We start from the raw sequence: 14,132 nt of genomic DNA, 5'->3' as shown, positions 1-14,132 counted from the left end.
TTAATACATGCCACTGCAAGGCACCGATACCCTATAAGGAGTGGGTTTAGGTCAACATTTGCGAGAGGGTTGTGAACCTTCTTCGACGTGCAAATTTCATCACGCCGCTTTCTTTCACCGTTAGCGAAATACATTTTAGAAATTAAAGTCGTCTGTATCTGGCGTTACAGGGCCTCGAAAGGTAGACCTTTTAATTGACAAGCAGCCTTTCGCCCACTAAACAACCACCGTTCGCATATTAAGTAAAAATATTCGCAGAGTACTCAGTTTAAATCCTTATCTTAATTGCTTGTCTTCCAAATGGCTAAAAAGATACAACATCAAAAACGTCACGTGTAAAATAATTAAGTTGTGAGAGCTAAAAAATTAAGTCCAGCGACTTTTATATAATTTCTAAGATGTTATCAAGGCAAAAGAAATTTATTAGTTTTTAACAGATATGGCTTATTTTGCAAAGTGTAATTATAACGACTGGACATAATTCTTTAGTATCTAAGTAATGTAGGTAGAAAAACAACGTAAGTTAAATGTATCTATTTAAATATTATTAATTAAAATTAATTAATTCAATTATATAGAGGCTAAAATTGATAGTTTTCAGGCAGTCGTTCGGAAGAGAGTGGCATCCCTGTTAGCCAGAGTGAGATGCAGCACCAACAGTCTTCTTAAGATGGTAGCAGAGAGGATGGACAGCCCAATCCTTAAGTATTGGATGCCCATCCTTGTTCATGCAAATGAACAATTTGCTTTCTACTAACATAGTTGTCAAGTACCTACTAACACCATATGGACATGTAACTGTGCCTATTGTCCGAAATGAAATTGTTTCATTTAATTTCTTTTCATTAAACTCAAAAATTACAAAAAAAAGATACGTCCTTTTTACAGCCCTTTATTATTATTATTATTATTATTATCTCATTGAGGGTTTGATCTATAAAAATCATTACTTATATTTATTCGTGTAGAGCTATGACGAAATCCTCTTATTGGCGACCTACACCGTATTATTCTTCACCGTACCATCGTTTTTAACCATTGTTTTCAAAATTATAGTTCAATTTTTATATTTGTCTGCAGTTACTTAAAATAACTGGGTATAACCTCCTAAGCCCCCGTGTGCATCAAAATGTTCTTAATATGAGAAGTGATTCAGACTCACATAATTATGCCTACGATTACATAAACGGCCATTGTACACTATTATGAAAATATATCATTCAAATTTAACACTAAACATTCTATATAAGGTATCTAGATAAACAAAAAAATCTCGGTTGCGTTTTAAAAACTGAGGGTCTATTTGCTTGAGCCAGAAGCATGTAACTAATTACATTAATATACATTAGTAGTTTAGTTGTTTTCCCATTATAGCAGTGAAAGTTTTGAGGATTCTTTTTTAATTTCTTTTAAATAATCCTCAAAACTTCTAAACGCGTATTTGTGTACCTAATTAATTATAATAAGTTGCAATTTACGACATAACACAATCAAATTGGTACGGTTTTTTTATGACGAAGTGACGAGACCAACAAGTCGTGCTCCTGGTGTTACGCGACACGCCTGTCCAGTTGCAGTGCTACTCAGAGCTTTAAATGGCAAAGATCTGAGGGGCACTGCCACTGCGCCCGTCACCCTGAGACATGAATTAACAAGGTACGTGTGCCTGTATTTTGATCAGCTTCCTTACCCTTCAAAACCGGAACAGAATAGTGCTGACATTACTCCCTGGCGGCAGAAATAGATAAGGTGGCAGTACTTCCCTGGACGAACTCGTTCATAAGGAGCTCTACTGCTATTAAAACTTTTGTAAATAGGTTCTGGGTCTGCGTGGTCCAGGTATTATAGGGAATATCCCATTTTAAGACCAGGTAATGTGGCTATTAGGCATATTATTATTACAAAAGTAAAAGTCTAAATTAATATTTAATTAGGCAGACACTTTTTCTCTTAAATAATCAAAAGAATGAAACTCAGTGGGGCAACGACCAAGACTGCTTTTGTTAAATATATTACGTAAGTTGATTTATATATATAAAGTGGTTTAAAACAAGACATTTGTTTCAACTAACACCAAAGGCCGTAAATCGTATCAAGAAAAATAGAGTTGACGTGTGTAAAGTCGAATTAAGTAAGAAACCTTTTTGATAGTTTTTTTTAAAGCATAGTATGGTGATCTTAAATGACACAATGGGGTTGTCCGGCAAAGAAATTACAAGGGCATTGTCTGCTCCTTACCAAACCAGTTCCCGTAGATTAAAGTAGTCAATATCTATTGGAACATTCACAATTCCTTCAATCTTGATTCATGACATTCCATTATGAAGCGATACAAGGCCACCAACCTGAATCAATTATGTAAAAAAAACTAATTTAGACATTGCAAAATATAACTTTTCATTCAAATTTAAAATCTATTGTGTAATTGTTGACAAATCTCCGAAGGTAGAGCGACGCGAGAGAATGTGCTGCCTAACCCTTTCGAAAAGAACTCGTCGGCTAGAGTTGCTAGTTGAAATAGGGCTCTCCTCAACTTAGTGGTCTTATCTTACCTTAACGAAGTTGTTTAATGTTTTCAGAACACATCCAATGGGGGATTAAACACAGAGTTTTGTGAATAAAACTGTTATTAACTCGGTTAAGTTTACACAATCTATAGAACACAAAAGTATCGCACGGCGTTTCAATTTTGTCACTTCAAGAAAGGAACACGGTAACACTTGCGCACCGTTCGGCGTCTCGCGCATAACTGAGAGCGGAAACTCGTTCGGCGGGTTGCGCTGCGCCCGCGCACCCAACGGATGGTCCGGTTTGCGCTTGCGTTTCGTTACCTCGGCTTTTGTCATACGAATAGGTTTCGCCTCTTACGAAAATTATATAATGAAAATATTTAGGATGATGAGAGATAGTGTCACGATTGTATGCATTAATAGTTCTGTGAGTAAATAAGGCTTTGTTTAACACTCCAATAGATACTGCATGTGGCAATAGCCGAGCACTACTCATATTACCCGGCTCTACTTGACAATAGCTCATTTCTTTACAAAGCTTTGATTAGCTATTATAGAAAGGAAAACCTTCAAATACGGCAAACGTCTACGCAATGTAATCAAATATTAATAATTTAAGGTCGTAATGTATACATTCAGACGTTTCTTAATAATATACAAACTTAATATTTCACTGTTAATAAGTACCGTCTTCTTGTAACAATTTATCTACTGTTTATTCAAAATGGCCATAAAAATAATGGCTATTTTATGAAATAAAGGCTCCATGTTACAAACGAGCGAAGGCTGAAAAGTAAAGCATGAAATAAACGACGATCATGGCTACTTTTTATCTCAATAACCCTGAACTTATTTCATTTTGTTAGAAATACTCAATAGTATGTTAGAAAAAAGAAGAAAATGCTTATTTAAAAAAATACTTTTTTCTTCCGAAATGTTGTCCATGCAACACGTCTCGCGCATATCTGAATCGCGAGTTGCGAAGCGTATCTTCTTTTCCGAACTCCTGAATTGCAAGCGGAAGCCAGGCGGCCAGTTCTTGAGATACAAGTATGTTCTAAAAAGACACATGATAACTGTCAAACTTGGACGCGAAACGTGATGATCTCAAGGCTAAGACACCTGCAACCAACCTTAAGTAAATAAATAACGCACACACTCAACATGGCCCCGTACTAGGGAAACCCTGTGTCGCGGGTGCCATGGACACACACATAGAGAACCACAAATCACACCCAAACTCACGAGAGAAATAAATATAGGCCATACAAACATTTCTCCCGGCCCGAGACTCGAACCTGGGACCTCTACGTGGCAATCCGGCATGGTAACCGTTTGGCCATGGAGGCACGGGGGCAAATCTTTATTGCTATGTTGACGGTGTCCTTACGTGTGGCCACTATTCGCGGACATTTATAAATAAAATTGGCTACTGTAGCCATCTGAAACATGAAAGAGCAAACAACCCATCGAGTATATATGTAACCAGAAATAGAGAAGAAATATCATTTAATTTGTTTGAAAACTATTCTGCCAAATCATTACTGTGACAACTGCGCTCCGATTGGCCAGCCCGAGTTCGAAGCAATTGACGGGTGTCGTCAATTATTTCACTTCAAATGGACCAATTAATTTAAACTTTGCTATAATGGACGAAAATTTCAAAATTTCACACTTAATATTTAATTACCGATGAAATTTGATTCCGTTTGTTTTGTAACTAGATGTTTTGATGTTTTTCCCCACACCACCTATTGAAATTGCCCCTCATAGTTTTATTATCTTTATTATAATAAATACTGAATATTTTTGGAATATACGGAGACGTACACACAGATCAGTTGTTGGCGCTGTACTATTTCAGCTTTCTAATTTGTAATTTCAGTGCAAATGAGAGTTGATATTTATAAGTGATGTATCACTGATGAGTTGCCAATGTATGGTCCTTATTTCGTCACTATTTCTGGTTATATACTCGATAAAATAACCGTAGCTCTAATTTTAAACAATAAAGAAACCGGCTAGCACGTACAAAGTAAACAACAGAGTGCCACTAATTTTGAAAAAAGAATTAACGGCAAATACCTACGTCACGATAGTGGCCAGTATCATTTTTTAATAGGAAGGAATCGCTGACATTTTTTCTTTTGTTATTTCATGACATTGGATTTCATCATCAATGCATTTATACGTCCCACCACACTGCCGGGCGCGGGTCTCCTCTCAGACAGGTTGTGGAATTCACATTCTCCGAGGTTTATAAACCATCTTCGGCGTGCCCGTTCCATCACTGTTTTTCTTCACCGAAAAGCTCATGGTAAATTTCAAATTATATTTCGCACACAAATTCCGAGAAACTCGGAGGCGCGAGCCGGGATTCGAACCCACGGCCTCTGCTTGAGAGGCGGTAGTTCATACCATTAGACTACCACGACATTATATTTAAGTCCTCCTAAATATTAGAAGGTAATAAACATAAAAGTAACATACAATAGAAATAGTATTAGAACAAAATTTAATTTAATGTTTTCTTTATATGAAGTACTTAGACGACTAGTTACCGTAATATGGCCCATTATCTAGCAGAGCTCAGAGCTGTATTTCGACAACTAATAGGTTTTTCTTTTTCTTTATGCGGCGTGAAGATGTCAAAATAAAGAAATACTATTGATTGATTAAACTCTTCTCCGCTCCGCTTTGGTAGCTATTAGATCTAAGTGATGGTTAGTTTAACGTTTTTCAAAGTGGCTTTAGTTCCTTTATTCGTCGTACTACAAAATTACAAATAAGTTAGAGTGATATTGTAGCAATTAATTGATGGGTACAAGTGGAGAGCGGAGTAATAAGGTTTTGTTCAAACGAAACTATTTTTTCGAATCTATAAGTATATTTATTTTATATATACTTATAGATATATATTTAACGCCTGTTGCACATTGACTTACTATTACTATTATACTTAAGCTATTGTATTGTATTTTAATTGTAATTTTATGTGCAATAAACAATATTTCATTTCATATATTTTATCAAACAAGCCAGTAATTTGGATTCTTTACATGACCCATATCATCGAGTATATAACCCGAAGTAGAGACGAAATGTCATTTAATTTGGTTGGAAAACTGTTCTGCCAAATCATTACTGTGACAACTACGCTCCGATTGGCCAGCCCGAATTCGAAACAATTGACGGGTGTCGTCAATTGTTTCACTTCAAATCGACCAGTTTAACTTGAGCTTTGCTATTTATAGTCATTAGATGTTTTGCTGTTTTTCCTACACCGCCGAATTAAACAGCCCCCCATTTTTAGAAATATTATCTTTATTATAATAAATACAGAATATTATTGGAATATACGGAGAAGTAAGTAAGTTCAGGTCAGTTGTTAGCGCTGTACTATTTCAGCTCTCTAGTTTTTGATTTCAGCGCAAACGAGAGTTAATATATAAAAATGATATAAGGCCGATTTGTCTGATGAGCTGCCAGGGATGGATGGTCCTTTTTCGTCTCTATTTCAGGTTATATACTCGATGTGGAGGAATAATAAACACTTTTTATTTTTATTTATTTATTACATACATCACAATAGTGGCCACTATAATTTTTTAATATACTTTTCAACAGAGGAGTTTTTTTTTTCATTCATTTATTCCATGACATTGGATTTCATCATCAATATGTCTCACTAGCGGCTCTCCTCCAAAGTTAATAGTAAATTTCAAATTTCGCGCACAAATTTCGAGAAATTCAGGAGCGCGAGCCTCAATTCGAACCCATGGCTCTGATTGCGAAGAGGTTGTTTATACCATTGGACTACCACTACATAACATTTAAGTCCTCCGAAATATTTGAAAATAATAAACATAAATAGTAATACAAAATAGAAACCATTCGCATAGCAACAGGCCTCCGCCTTGGTGTCCCAGTTTGCTCTCCTCATCGGTGTCCTTGCGCAAAGACGTAAGTGATCTGGGTCCCACGGTCTTTCCTGGTAGCTGAGCGCCGGCCGTATCTCCGGCATGCAGCCCTCAACGACATCATCTGCCGGGCCTTAGCCACTGTTAACGTGCCCGCTAAATTCGAGCCAAGCGGCAGGTCGCGAACAGATGGCAAACGCCCGGAAGGAATGACTCCCATCCCTTGGAGTAAGAGCCGGGCTGGTGTGGAACGCCGCAGGAAGATTGGCTCCGCAGCTGAGCTGGCGAAAAGATTAAAAAGTAATAACTACCAGGATCTCGGGTCCGAATACCTATTTACAGCCTTTGGAGTCGAAACCCTAGGCCCGTGGGGTCCCAGTGTCCTTCATCTGTACAAAATTTTATCGAAAAAATTAATATATTGTCTGTGAAACCCAGGGGCCGACAGCTACCTTGCCCAAAGCATTAGCATAGCAATACAAAGGGGGAACGCTGCCAGCATCTTGGGCACTTTGCCGCGGGGACCCAATTTTATCCACATAATTTAAAAATCCAAGTTTTACTTTCTAGTATTTAAGGTTTTATTGTCTTTTTTACCTTTCTTGTATATTATTTTAAAAATGAAATCTTTTTAAATAGAATTGGAACAAGATTAGAACAAAATTTTATTTAATGTTTTCTATAGTCAACTTATGTCTCAAGGTTACAGGCGCAGTGTCCCTCAGACAGGCGTGTCGCTTACCAACATGCGCACGCCTTGTTCGTCGAGTCATTTGGTATCTGAAAAAAAAATCTTGTAATTTAAAACAGTCCCAATTACCTCTCAGTTGCAATTACCCCAACATCTAAATATCTTAGAAAAGTTGACTTTTATCGCTTTTCACTTGTATTCTTTTGTTCTAGACATTTTTATAGTTTTTTGTAATAACCGCGTTGTCGTGTCTAAAGGCTTGCGCTCATTAATTCTTTACACATGTCAATCATTTTCTATGCCATTATTAAAAGCATGTGTTAGCTTATTTTTACAATTACATTAACATGTTTTGGAACTTGAACTATTATTTCAGATCTGGGAGTCAATTGTCGTACCCTGTCCGACATTCGTGCAAAACAATTACTGTCAAATAAGTAACACTCCAGCAAATTAAAAGACAATGTTAAGTATGAAGATTCATTAGCATCATGCGTCTTATAATAGTAGTAGCAGTAAGCTTGTGAAAGAGTTCGTCCAGGCAAGTACTGCCACCTTACCTATTTCTGCCGCCAAGCAGTAATGTCAGCATTACTGTGTTCCGGCTTGGAAGGGTAAGGGTGCTGGTGAAATTATAGGCACACGGGCCTTGTCAACTTATGTCTCAGGGTGATGGGCACAGAGTGGCACTGTAACTGTTATAGACAGGCGTGTAGCTTACCATCTTTAACATACATATTTACGAGCGATGCACAGGCGGAGGCCGACTGTTACGTAATATAGGAATACTGAAACCCGTTGCTGATCGAACCGAACTCGCAACGAGAAATCCGCGAGTAATCGGGCCCCGAATTTACGAACACCTACTCACAAGTCTAAAAAGTGTTACAACGTAATGACGAAGTGTTTTGTTCCCGACTGAAAGGCCTTTTATTGGATAATGAATTCTACAGTGTAGAAGAATTTCTTTTAAAGAAATTGTAATTTATATTTTTCATTTTGGACGTTTGTATTTTGAAAATAGTTAAATTTTTATTTGTATTTTTGTAGTTCGTGTTTTTCTTTATTTCTCTTTTCATTATTTTATTTTATATTAACATTAAAATTATTATTTACCTTAATGACGATCATGTCTCTTCATCATCCCTTGACATTATATTTCGAATTGTGATATTATGAAATTGATCTTCTCTTCTTCCTGTCCTTATCCCACGCTAGGTGGGGTCGGCACAACATGTATTTTTCTTCCACTCTCCCCTATCAGCCGTCATTTTTATACTCACACCTTTCCTATCCATGTCATCTTGCACGCAATCCATCCATCTTTTCTTTGGCCTTCCTTTCCCCTTATATCTCTCCACGTTTATACCTAGCACTCTTTTCGTCACATGACATTCTTCCCTCCGCATGACATGTCCATACCACGCTAACCTATTACTTCTTCTCTTTTCCGTCACTGGCGCCACTTTCAAACTTCCTCTGATGTACTCATTCCTTATTTTATCCTTTCTCGTCACTTCACACATCTCAACATTCGCATTTCCGATACATGCACAGTTCGTTCATCCTTCCTTTTCATCGCCCAACATTCTGATCCATACAACATGACAGGTCTAATCACGGTCTTGTAAATTTTCCCCTTTAACTTATGAAATTGATAATATGAAATAAATGATTCTATTCTATTCTATGCTATTCTTCATCACGCGCACGACTTGTTCGTCCCGTCACTTGATGTTATAAAAAAAACAAAAATTTGGTCGATTATTACTTATTTGACAGTAATAACGGTAGTAGACCCCCTGAGCCGTATATCTACATATATTATTTGGTTTTTTTTTTTCAATGATACCAACGTGTCGGACCCTTTACAGATACCGTGGTCCCGGCTGACATCTCCATCAAGTGACGGAACGAACAAGTCGTGCGCCTGATGAAAAACGACACGCCTGTCCATAACAGTTGCAGAGCAGTTTATTTCGCGAAGATCTGAGGCGCACTCTCACTGCGCCCGTCACCTTCAGACATAAGTTGACAAGTCCCATGTGCCTGTTATTTCACCAGCTTAGTCCCTGCTTGGCGACAGAAGTAGGTAAGGTGGCAGAACTTCCCTGGACGAACTCTTTCATAAGGAGTGAAACTGCTACTAAAACCCTACTCTTGAAGCACGAAATTCGTAGTTACGGCCGTTTTTCCACTACGGGACTACTCTCAAAGTCCGGTCAACAAAACGACGGGCCGTTCGAAGCTGTCAAATCGTGTTATCATACCCTCTTTTTTGTCGACCTCCGTGGTCGAGTGGCTTGCATACCGGTTTTCATGGTGTCGCCATCTTTGAGGTCCTGGGGTCAATCCCCGGACGGAGTCAATGTAGAAAAAGTAATTTCCATATTGTCTCAGACGTGGAGGTTTGTGGTAACTTCGTAATTTCCGGATCCTCATAACACAAGTGCTTTAGTTACTTACTTTGAGATCGGAGCGATGTTTGTGATGTCTTATATTTTTTATTTATTTATCTTAGTTCTTGCTCCAATCGAAACTAAAGTTTATTGGTCATCCAGAATGCGAAACGGTCGTAATTACGGAAATCGTGCTTCTAGAGTAGGATCCCAGCCGTCAAACCGAAAAAATAGTTTTTGCTTTCTAATAGTTTTACAGTTACATAGTTGTTCACGTGGAAGTCATAACAAAGACAACAATAAAGTACATAGTTCCGAATTCAAATTATTATAGATGATAAATCTATTGATTACTAGACATGAAAATTTGTATTCATGTGTTTATACATACCGAAAATTAGATATTTTAAGAAAATACCTATCTACCGTATGTATGTTTTCTTCCTTTTACAACAATCGCAAATAAAAATCAAAGAAGAAAAGCACGCAGCACAAAAAGTATAATACGTAAAATAAATTATACAACAGCTCATCTCGAGGCAATTAGGTGGCATACCGATCACGATGAACTGCATTTCCTTGTATTACGGAACAGGGCCGATTCTCAAACCGTACCTATGTCATACGATTTCAGTGTGGACAGTCACTAGGAACCGTATGTAAAGCGCGCGCGCGCACACACACACGCACACGCACGCGCACACACACACACGCACGCTCACGCATACACGCACACGGACTCACACACGCACACACACACACACACACACACTCGATGCAAACGCGCGACTGCATCGATACAAACGCACGATTGCAATAAAAACTCTACAATCGAACCTTGAAGATCTCTACCAGGGTGCAAGGCAAGAGTATTGCAGATGGTGAATAAGAAATTAGAGGTCTTGAGTGCTGTCAAAAAGCGCAAACTACGTACTTTTTGTCACATAATGCGTAATGATAAATATGACCTACTGCAACTAATTATGCAAGGTAAGACACAGGGAAAGCGACCACCTGGAAGAAGGCGTACTTCGTGGCTTAAGAATCTCCGGACATTTTTCAACCTGAGCACAAGATCCTTGTTCCGTGCAGCTGTGTCTAAAATACAGATAGCTCTAATGATAGCCGACCTCCGGCAGGAGATGGCACCTCAAGAAGAAAAAATAAATCCCAAGTGTAGCGCTGCAATCGCGCGTTTGTATCGATGCAGTCGCGCTCTTCTTCTCACTGCTCAAAGTCGCTGTGTGTAACAGCTATAAAAAGTCAGTGGTTACAATAGGAACTAAAATATTCCATATAAATATTATACACTGTCGGTAGCGGCTATGAACATTGTAAACGCGTAGTAAAGTGTAAAAATCAAGATTGTTCTTCGACAGTGAAATAATATTTTTATATAAAGTCATAATTAATTTATTTGTGAAAACTCAGATCGTATACAGGTTTTATTAGACAATAATTTGAGTTATACAGGTGAGATACAATAAAAGCTTAAATACTAAAACTAGGATTAAATTATTGAATAAAATTGGGTCCCCGCGGCAAGGTGCCCAAGATACTGGCAGCATTCCCCCTTTGTACGGCTATGCGTTGGGCGAGGTAGCCGCCTTTGAGTTTCCCAGACATTACTGACGCAAATATAGGGTCTTTCAACAAGAACTTTGTTTTCTAAAACAAAATAAAACAAAAAATTTAGATGAAGATGATTCAAATTTTTATTGTATTACAAAGAGAAAAGTTCGGCAATTATGAATGAAAAATGATATCTGGCAAATGTCCACCACGACCACGCTGACAGAAGTCGATTCTTTCATCAAAATTTTTAATCACTTTTTGGCAAAATGTCGGGTCTATTTCGGCTATCACATCACGGATTTTGAGTTTTAAGGCTGTAGTCGATTCGATTGGCTCCGTATAGACTCTGTCCTTAAGATAGCCCCACAAAAAATAATCCAGTGGTGTTAAATCACACGATCTGGCTGGCCATTTAACAGCTGAATTTCGGGAAATTACGCGATCAGCAAATTTGGTTTGCAATTTATTGATCGTCTCATTGGCTGTGTGACATGTGGCACCGTCTTGTTGAAACCACATGTCAGTGATATCCATGTCATCAATGCTAGGCCAAAATTGAGCTGTTAACATCTCGCGATAGCGTGATCCATTCACCGTTACCGCATTTCCAGCCGAATTTTCGAAAAAATACGGCCCAATGCCAACGGCACAAGTCACATTGCCACAGAAACAATGAATTAATTTATTGCAAACCAAATTTCCCGATAATTTCACGAAATTCAGCCGTTAAGTAGCCAGCTCGATCATATGATTTAACACCGCTGGATAATTTTTTATGGTGTTATGTTAAAGACAGAGTCTATACGGAGCCAATCGAATTGATTGCAGCCTTGAAACTCACAATTTTTGAAGTGATTAACCAAATAAATCCACCACTTTCTCAAAAAGTGATTAAAAACTTTATGGAAAGAATCGACATCTGTAACTGTGGTCGTGGTGGACATTTATCAGATATCATTTTTCATTAATAATTGCCAAACCTTACTTTTATTAATACAATAAAAATTTGAATCATTGTCATCTAAATTTATTGTTTTATTTTGATTTACAAAACAAAGTTCTTATTGAAAAACCCTTTATATACAAGTTGACATGTTCAAAATAAGTATAAGATATATTATACATTTACTCATACGCACTTGTAATATATTAACGTGTAATATATTTTTAAGACATGGGCGTGGATTGAATAAGTCAGTCAGTAATTTGATTCAATTTTAATGTTAATATATTTCATCGTTGTGAATGAGTGCATGCAAAGAGCCTCCCCGTGGCGTACACCGGTAACAGCTGGGCATAGCAACGCAGTGCCTAGACATGAGTTAATTTAAACCATACGTTCCCATAGTTTTTGGCTCACCTCCCACTTAAGCAAGATAAAAAAATTTCAACAGTGGTCGTACCACAAAAAATAATTGAAAACACGTATATTTATATTAACTTAACATAAAAACTTACAAGGAAAAAAGATATGTGTAAGTCGAAGAATTATTTATTCCATAGGTAAAATAAATTTACACTTGAAAACGTTACATTTAAGCAACTGCTCGTTCACTACGCTGATTGCCCTGAACGAGCAAGAAACTCTAGGGATTGCTCTTTTCAAATAAACTTAAATGCCATGGTAATACACTTTGAATCAAATTTGTGTGGAATCTGGAGCCATGTCGTCTTTCCATTTAGATGTAGTTTTTAAACTTAGGAAATGATAATCTTAATATATGCTCCTGAATCTCATTGTAAAAACGTATACAGTTCCCCACAAAAGAGTCGTTGTATATAAATTTAGAGTAGTTTATATAGATAATTCAGGTTTGCTTTTTTCGAATGCGATAGCACACCCTGGACATGTTGTCATGTTGTCCAGGGTGTGCTTCGTCCCCCAATTGTTTCCGATAATTGTTCCCTGCCGCTCCCTTTGGATTCTTCAGTGCCCACTGGGGGTAGTAGGGATCACTTTGGGAAACTATGATTTAGACGTGTGACTGATGAAGGTTTTTCTGAAAATAAATCAGCTTTTCTTTCAGAACGTAAAGTATGACGTAATGTGACGTAGGATACACTCTGTGACAAAGAACACTGCAGGTCACATAAATCTGGTTTGACCTTCATTGTTGAGACACTGCATGAATTGTATGACAGTGTTATCTTTACAAATCGGACCTAAATGTAAGAAAAATTACGAAAACATCAAAAGTCATCCTCAGAGCTTTAAATCACAAATATCTGAGGAACACTGCCACTGCGCCCGTCCCCCTGAGAGATAAGTTGACAACTCCCATGCGCATGTAATTTCACCACCAGCACACTTATTTTTTAAAAACTGCACACAGTCATGCTGACATTACTTCTTGACGGCAGAAATAGGTAAGGAGGCAGTACTTCCCTGGACGAACTCTTTTACAAGGAGCTCTACTGTCAATGAAAAAGAAAATACATAATGCGTAAATTATAAGAGAATTAGCTCTTAAATAAGAAAATAACGATTGGTATCAAAATAGACTCCTATCGAAAGCAGCGGTCACGGTACAAAATTACCTAACTACGCTAATTAAACACCGTACAAACAACCAAGCATCAACAAAGTTATTTCTAATGTGCGTTACTGGAATGCGTATACCTATAATATTTGTTAAAAGGCTTTTTTAAACGATAAACAAAATGAATAGTGTTCGGTTTTACTGGAGCCTTCTGTATCGGTTTTATAAGTGTATCATGAGTTCCAATTACTCTAGGTTATGTGTATCTACATATGTCATGTTGTCCCTCTATAATAATAATGATAAGATCATTTATTATATCCCAACTTGTACAAAATATAAGAAAGTGATCTAAATATAGAGCCCAGGTGTGGGAGACAGGAGTCCAAAGAAGGTAAATCCTGTGCTGCTCAAAATGCTGCTGCTCTCGGTTATTGCACTGGGATTGAACAAAATACAGTTATTTGATGCAAAATAAGTAGATTAAAAATTTAATATATTACACATTTTAAAACATCTGTGTGTGTTTGTGTGTGTGTGTGTGTGTGTGTGTGTGT

The 14,132-nt window shown here is 37.5% G+C and overlaps 1 protein-coding gene across 2 annotated transcripts in view; it reads right to left on the bottom strand.

Moving 5' to 3' along the window:
* The window catches only part of LOC113239872, a 123,963-nt gene extending 121,230 nt beyond the window's left edge, over positions 1 to 2,733 (bottom strand). For both annotated transcript variants that reach the window (XM_026477033.1, XM_026477032.1), the window contains exon 1: positions 2,553 to 2,733. The gene's annotated coding sequence lies outside the window, so the exon portion shown is untranslated. The remainder of the gene's footprint in view (positions 1 to 2,552) is intronic.
* Between the last annotated feature and the right edge of the window lie 11,399 nt (positions 2,734 to 14,132).

The sequence above is a fragment of the Hyposmocoma kahamanoa genome, unplaced genomic scaffold (assembly GCF_003589595.1).
Source record: "Hyposmocoma kahamanoa isolate Upper Pololo Valley unplaced genomic scaffold, ASM358959v1 116, whole genome shotgun sequence".
Taxonomy (NCBI): domain Eukaryota; kingdom Metazoa; phylum Arthropoda; class Insecta; order Lepidoptera; family Cosmopterigidae; genus Hyposmocoma; species Hyposmocoma kahamanoa.
This window is presented reverse-complemented; position numbering and strand designations above follow the sequence as displayed.